This window comes from Saccostrea cucullata, unplaced genomic scaffold (genome assembly GCF_032062105.1).
Source record: "Saccostrea cucullata isolate Sc308-1 unplaced genomic scaffold, CSIRO_AGI_Scuc_v1 ctg680, whole genome shotgun sequence".
Lineage (NCBI taxonomy): Eukaryota > Metazoa > Mollusca > Bivalvia > Ostreida > Ostreidae > Saccostrea > Saccostrea cuccullata.
Genome location: NW_026921337.1, coordinates 55,874 through 64,331, shown reverse-complemented (window position 1 = coordinate 64,331; position 8,458 = coordinate 55,874).

Here is an 8,458-nt window from a genome sequence, read left to right as displayed (position 1 = left end):
TTCGTTTCCTCAGAATATAAACCCTTCCCATGATTTCATTAAAATTATTTATCTGTACATATCGGATATGGTAATACATGTTTAAAGAATAGAATATTGTAATAATATTTTACACCCTACCTTTTATTACATATTACGGTCTAAAATGAGAAAAATACATGAACATTTTCAAATCCATATGCTAGTACTGATATTTGTACAACAAAAAATCTTAGAGGTTTTTGTGTTAAGTGTATATTAGAATAATTGAAAGTCCTAAATAGTAAAAGTGAATATGGGTCCTGTGTAATCATAATATTTCTAAAATAAATATATGTTGAATACGTAATATCGCGATTACCTCGCAGTTATCTAACTTACTACCGCTCTCTTGCAGGGGAGTCGAGAAAGCTTAAATCTCACGAGATTACTGGGGCACATGGCATTGTTTACAGTAGTGACAATCGTATGATTTGAACAATTTTATGCCTAAAATACAATGTACATGTATTGCCAAGAGTTGAATTCCAAATAGTAGATTGTCAAATAAGGAAAGTTTAAATTATTTTATCGGCTTTAAAATGCAGCGATTTTCAGTGAAAATTGAATTAGAAGAGCCCGCTTCGTTAAAAATATCGTTAAAAATGTAACAATTTAGGATTAGTTCATCTCAAAAATTAATTACGCGAGTTCAGCGATTGTTAAGCAAGGTATTCCACCAGGATTTTTTACTTATCTGTCCTTATAAATTCTACAATGATCAATCTTGCATTGTATTCAATAGCACATTTGTCCCCAGCCAACAGACGTTTCCTACCTCCATTGCTAAAGAGTTTCGCTAAGTTAATTAATCGCGATATCAAGTATTAGTTATGAAAGAGGTTGGAAATGACCGGTTGCTGAAACAAAATAAATAGAACGCACAAATTGATTATAATGGTTGAATGTATCTGTACGTATATGTTATGAAATTCAAGAGCACAGATTGCCAAAATCATAAGACTGACGTTGTAACAAATCAGATCTTGAATTATTAATCTGTGAAAACGAATTACCAGTATGTAATTCGAGATCTCAAATTATGAATCAAGGGGGCGAATAAGTAATCCCTAAGATCGGATTGTGTAATTCGAGATCTCGAATTATAAATCGATGGAACGATCTAGTAATCCATGGGATTGGATTGTCTAATTCAAGATCTCATTTTTTACTTTTTTGAAAATTGATGTGTCCCTTCATGGCTTTCGTAGCAATCTAATTAATCTATTTAAATTAGATCTTCCATCCACTGCCAGATTTTTTCATATGTTGCGATAGCGTAAACAGAGGCTTTAGTCAGATTGCCATATATGCTATTTGTTTTAGTTCAGTAATTTTACCATGATGGTTTACTACAAGGTTGTTGAATTATCAGTCCTGATACATTGACTTAGTAATATCATTTAACTACTTGAATCACATAATAAATACAATATTAATTTTAAAAGGAAAATCAAATAAATGTAGTAATTTTAGCATTCTTAATTTTATTTATAAATGGAAATTCATATACACAATGACATGTATCTGTTTCAAAATATATAAATCTTTTACAGTATAGAAGCTGATCACTTGTACTTGACAGCAAATAATAATGTCTTGGACAAGTCAAAGAATTTCCTCCAGTCTTACAGAGAAATGACAGTTGATAAAAGAATGGTGGACACAAAGTAAAAATGTTCTTCAACATTTTGTTGAAGATTTCAGTCTGACTTGGAATTCATCTGGCAATATTTCTGGATTTGTATATTTGGATATAAACGTCACAATTTCAAGTTATTGACTAAACAGTTTTGCATTAAATATTGCCAATGCTATGTATTATTATTATTTCCCTCCAAGATAACATGTCAGGTCTTTATTCTAACCCTTAAGCTCTGTTATACCAGAAAAATCTTGTAATGAAATCAATTAGTTTATTTTTTCTTGTTAGATTAAATCCATGAAAATAAAGATTATTTTTAATGGCATCAAGAGAATGGATTTTTTTGTTTAACAAAAAGATTGTATACATGTTTTGCTAGGGGTTTGTAAGAAGCAGACCAGAATTCTTTGCTTGCAAATTTTGTCGTTTGCCATTTTTATCACGTCAACTATTAGATGTTTTATCCATGATTGAAGCATTTCAAAATTGATATTTACTTACAATTTAAAGCAGAATTCTGTACTGATATGACCTTGATCCCCTTAAGAACAAGAGTCAAGGTCAATTTTTAATACAAAAATGTTATTTCATCTTTATGGCCCATATCTTGCATACAATATCATGAAATATACAAAAAGTGTCGAGAATGTGTCCAGAATGTGAAATAACAAACATGTATATAGCCAAAAACTTTAAAAAGTTGTTGCTTAGCAACCACTTAAAGGTCATTAAACAGATATTTGAACTAATATGATGCATGGATATTGCAGTTCTGATCCCTTTTTGAGAGTATATTCAGAATTTTCCATTTCGACATCCATTGTGTAAAATTATGGCAAGAATATTGAAAAGTGTTGAAAAAAATTGATGAAACTTTTGCACTTATTTGACCTTTGACCTCCTAAAAATAGTTCTAATGAGGTCAAACTTCAAGACAATTTATCTGCTGTTCATCACTTGTAATGTTATGACCTCACATGTAACTTTTATATGTGCTGAGATGCATAAATGTGTCTAGGATGAGTAATAACGAAAATTCTTGCCCGAAAATTAAAAAATTCTGGGTTGCTAAGTAACCGCTTTTAAGTAGTTATATGCAGAATTGAAAAAAAAAAGTTTATATGTTTCATGTAGTACAGTATCATGCTCTTTTGTGAGTATATTCAAAATTTCCTATTTCAACATACATCATAGTAAATATTTAGCTTGAAGATTAAAAAGTATCAAAAAATCCCATAAAATTTTGCACTTAATTGACCTTTGACCTCCATTTTTACTAATAAGGTCAGTTGTTGAGTATCTGAATAGTCATAAAATATCATCTCTAAGACATTCCCTACAAAATGGTATGCAATATACCTAGCTTTCTCCTTGAATGAAAAAGTTGGAAATAATTTAATAATGTCATATCAAAAAGTCTCCCAAATCACCTAAAATGTGCCGGTAGAGAAAGGGTTAATCTCTTACCGTTTCTGAGATATGACTCGGACAAAACTTTTTTTGAAAAAAGCGGAAATCGGACATATCTGACGACCGGAAGTAAATTTTGAAAAACTGGAAACTGCATTGGAAAGATATTTTTACTCTTTATTATCCCTGAAAATTTCATGAGAATCTGTCGAGTCATCTCTGAGAAATCGTTGAAACAAAAAGGGGAAAAAAATAATAATAAAAAAAAGAAAAAGAAAAAACAGTAGAATCACTATAAGGTCTTCCGTCTGAAACGGAAGACCTTAATAAGAAACAGAGTAAAAACAATACGTTCCCCAACTTCGTTTGGGGAACATAATAAAAAGTTTGCCAGTGCATTTAATCTGAAAGTGTAAATGAGTGCGTTTCTGAGAAGGGGGGTACTGAGTGTAATTTGGAGTTAGATACCTTGTGTTATTATTATACTACATGTGTATATGTTTAAAATTTATTTCCGAAACAAGTGCATGTGTTATGAAGAAATGGTACAGGAAAATGACGAATGGGTTGTAAATATTAAAACAGAACTGAATAGATTAGGATTAAACTTTTTGATAGACACAAATTATGATGATAAATATGTTATAAAACTTATTGAACAGAGAATGAAAGATATTTACATTCAGGAATTAAGAGCAGATATTGACAATATGCCAAAAGCTAATTTGTACAAACATCTTACAGATACACATTGCCTTCAGTATTACCTTAACAAACCTTTAAATGCTAAAAATCGAGAAATAATTTCAAAGTTTAGGATGTCTGATCACAACTTATATATTGAAAGGGGTAGATACACGAATACCAATAGAAATGATAGAAAAATTAGTAAAAATGCATTTTGTGTACTCTAAATGAAATAGAAGATGAATTTCATTTCATTTTACAATGTCCAACATATGAAAATTTAAGGAAGAAATATATTAAAAAATATTATTATCAAAACAGTAGTGTATTTAAATCAATACAATTACTTACTGTTCAAAATGTAAGAGAATTAAGAGGTCTGGGGAACTTATTAAGAGAAGCATATCATTTGCGGGAAAGTAAAATAAATCGAGTCATATTGATGTTGATATATTCATATCATTTATGTCATATATATATATATATATTTGTATCATATGTACATAATTATCATATTCTCCTGTAAACCTGTACAGTCATTGTTGTATTATTTTGTTTGAACTGATGAGATATAAAGCTCAAAGTCAATAAAGAACTTGAACTTGAACTTGATTAATTATATGATATTACAATAATATGTATGTATAAATATGCACATTTATCAATGCTTGTGTAAATACATTGTAAAATATGTTTACATGGCAATTATGTATAATTATGTATATTATATGTTATTAATATGTTAATCTGATGTATCTGTTGATACAAGGAATAAAAGAATTGAATATTATTATACTATAGGTTAAAAATTTATTTCCGAAACAAGTGCCTGTGTTATTATTATACTATAGGTTAAAAATTTATTTCCGAAACAAGTGCCTGTGGTGCACATACGTTTTTAAAATCAAAATTAATGGTATATAATTGTTTAACATCTAATTTGCTGATATTATACGATCAGGCCGATTGCTATTTCTTTGTTTAAAAATTTTATTATACAAAACATTGTCAATGATATATAATTCTATAATGATATTATAGAATTATACCTATTCCTTTTTATATAGATTTTATTATGCAAAACGCTGCTATTATTCGCGAAACATTCAATGGTAAATTACTTCCATATATAAGTTCTTCGAAAAATTCGAGACCTTCCTTCTTAATTTTTATTTAATGTTCTGTCTGTTTGAAATTGAAGATTTTAATCGAATCATAAATATTAAAACTGAATATATGTATTTTTTAAAGAATAAATCATAAATATTAATATCACTTCCTTTATATGGGTTTTACCTTGTTGAGTTAATAGAACTGGTTTCATGATTAAAATTCCACGATACGGCTCGATTTTCAACAGGCGAGGGTCTATATTCATCACCTTTGGTCTCAGTTATCAAAGTTTGAAATAACCCTGGAGAAAATTTTCAACTCTGGACAAATTTCTTTGTTACAATGGCCTTTTTATGACTTCAGCATTATTGTAAAGGAAGTCGACTTAATTTATGCTGGTTGTATTTTTGGGAAATTCTCGTTTGTCCTTGACGCAATACAGCGACCATCAGGACCGACGACCAGTGAACAGACAACATTCATTTGATGTAGACAATGAATAGTAATCCAGCTCAAAGATCCATCGGATAATGACAATTTGGAGCAAATTTTAAGCAAGCACTGGCCTTTTAAAAAAGTTAATAGTGGAATCAGGTGACATGAGGGAGGAAGCATTCCCTGTTGGCTAATGACGCCCGCTGTGTGCTCATTATTATGATCGGGCGAAAGAAAAATTTGTACACTGAAAAAATAACCAGTTAAAGTCACTAAATGAGAGGACTAGTAAATTTACTGTCCATACAATCAATACCTCAAAATTAGTTTTACTAGATATTGGGTAGATTTACTATATAGATAGCATTAGTAAATCTAGAATTTATAATTCACTGGGTTGGTATGTATCTATACGACCCCCGTTCCACGTGACACCTACTATCCACTATCGTAACTAGTAAACAGAATGATTACTAATCACGACGAACGCTTTACAAGGCACACTGGTTAAATTTACTAGGTACTGTATATCTTTCAGTTTAGTTGATTCAGTGTGGAAAATTGTACGAAAAACGTCTGTCAAATTTGACTTAACAAAATACATGTACATTATTTTCGTGGTTGCTAAGTACATGTACATATAGGCCATTGTATCGACTATAGAATTTGCGAATTGTTGACTAATGGGACTGATCCTATCAACTTATTTGTAACTTGCTTGCATCGTTTCAGAATTAAATTGTTCAAATCGTATGAACTGGGAGACATTAAAGCTTCATATGCAGATAATAATGGAAAATTGTAACATAAGTTAGAGACCGGAGGTGGACAATGGAAAGTTACAAAATCAAGTTTTGTGAGGTTGTAACACAGGCACTTGTTTCGGAAATAAATTTTTAACCTATACTATATATTAAAAATTTATTTCCGAAACAAGTGCCTGTGACATATTTCTAGTGGGTTTTTTAGCTCTACTGGTCAGAGACCAGAAGAGCTTATGCGATAGTAATGCGTCCGTCGTCCGTCCGTCTGTCTGTCTGTCCGTCTGTCTGTCTGTCTGTCTGTCTGTCTGTAAACAATTTTTCAAAATGCTACTCCTCCTACAGTTTTGGTCCGATTTCAATATAACTTGGCACACAAGTAGACTACACTAAGATACATAATTTTGTGCATCGGTTTTTGATTTCGATGAACGGTGTTGCCGTGGTTACTAAAAATAGAAATTTCTGTGAAATTCTTTCAAAATGCTACTCCTCGTACAGTTTTGGTCTGATTTCAATATAACTTGGCACAAAAGTAGACTACACTAAGATACATAATTCTGTGCATCGGTTTTTGATTTCGATGAACGGTGTTGCCGTGGTTACTAAAAATAGAAATTTCTTTGAAATTCTTTCAAAATGCTACTCCTCCTACAGTTTTGGTCCAATTTCAATATTACTTGGCACACAAGTAGACTACACTAAAATACATAATTCTGTGCATCGGTTTTTGATTTCGATGAATGGTGTTGCCGTGGTTACTAAAAATAGAAATTTCTTTGAAATTCTTTCAAAATGCTACTCCTCCTACAGATTTGGTCCGATTTCAGTATAACTTGGCACACAAGTAGACTATACTAAGATACATAATTCTGTGCATCGGTTTTTGATTTCGATAAACGGTGTTGCCGTGGTTACTTAAAATAGAAATTTCTGTGAAATTCTTTCAAAATGCTACTCCTCCTACAGTTTTGGTCTGATTTTGATATAACTTGGCATACAAGTAGACTACACTAAGATACATAATTCTGTGCATCGGTTTTTGATTTCAATGAGCAATGTTGCCATGGTTACTAAAAATAGAAATTTCTGTGAAATTCTTTCAAAATGCTACTCCTCCTGCAGTTTTGGTCTGATTTCAGTATAACTTGGCACACAAGTACAGCTGTAGACTATACTAAGATACATAATTCTGTGCATTGGTTTTTATTTTGATGAGTGGCAAGGATCATTTTTCTATTTATTGCTGATTTAAAGTCTCAAGTCCCAACTGCTACTTTTCTCTTCCTTTGTTTTAAGTATAAACCAGTAGAGCTACAGTCTCGACAGAGACTTCTGGTTTTTTTTAATTTTGAGTTCAAAGAATTTATCAATAAACGTAGGGATGAAAATAAATATTGTTAATTGGGGAAAAAATGTCGTCTTTATCGAAATGTCAAATTGAAGGCCACAACAAGAGACTTCTTCCTTTCATCTAGAATTTAAAAATCAATTCTGCTTTATATAATTCCAGAAATAGGCCTGCTAATAATGGTACCGATGGGAATTCCAAAAGATTATTAAAAGTTCTGCAAGAATTATATAAAATTTTATCAATCCAGAAGCTGAATTAAGCATCATTTTAACAAGAAGACTTCGTGCATAATTAGCTATTTTTCCAGAATAAAAAAGTTTATTTTAAAAAGCGTTCTTAAAAATTTGGTACTTCTGTTTACTCTGATTAGTTAACCATATATCACGTTAAGCACTATTGATAATTAATATATGGAAACGTTTTTAAAAACGTCCATAGGTCCATATGTTTCAAATGTTTTTCCGTCTTCTTTTCCGTCACTGATTCGAGTTTTAGTCATCTCTATTTATAAAACTTTTCAATGACGTTGATTTGTTTTGCTTTTTATGGTTCATTCATTCATTCATTCTATCTTTATTTCCCCCCGTAGGAGATTGCATGAATATGAACATTTCAAATCATATAAACATTACAAAAGGAAAATAGGAAAAATAAATACATATCAATTAGGAGGGAAAAAAAATAAATGTGTACATTATATTACATTAGGAAAGAACAAGGTTGCAGACTAGAGCGATATACAAGGTAGGGAAAAAAAACTAGGTTGCTAACAGTAAGTATAGACAGGTCATTCTGTTCTCCTACGCAACTGTCTGTTAAACCATGCTGCAGTATCCCTTAGGAAACGAAAATTCAACATATGTAAGCTGGGACCATCAAAATGAGATAAGGTGCTTGAGATTAATCTAGCACCTAGCAGAAAAAGGTATAGGTCATGTGGACTGAGACCGGAAAGTTCGGCATTTAATATGATATTAAAGTATTAAAAACGTCCATAGGTCCATATGTTTCAAATGTTTTTCCGTCTTCTTTTCC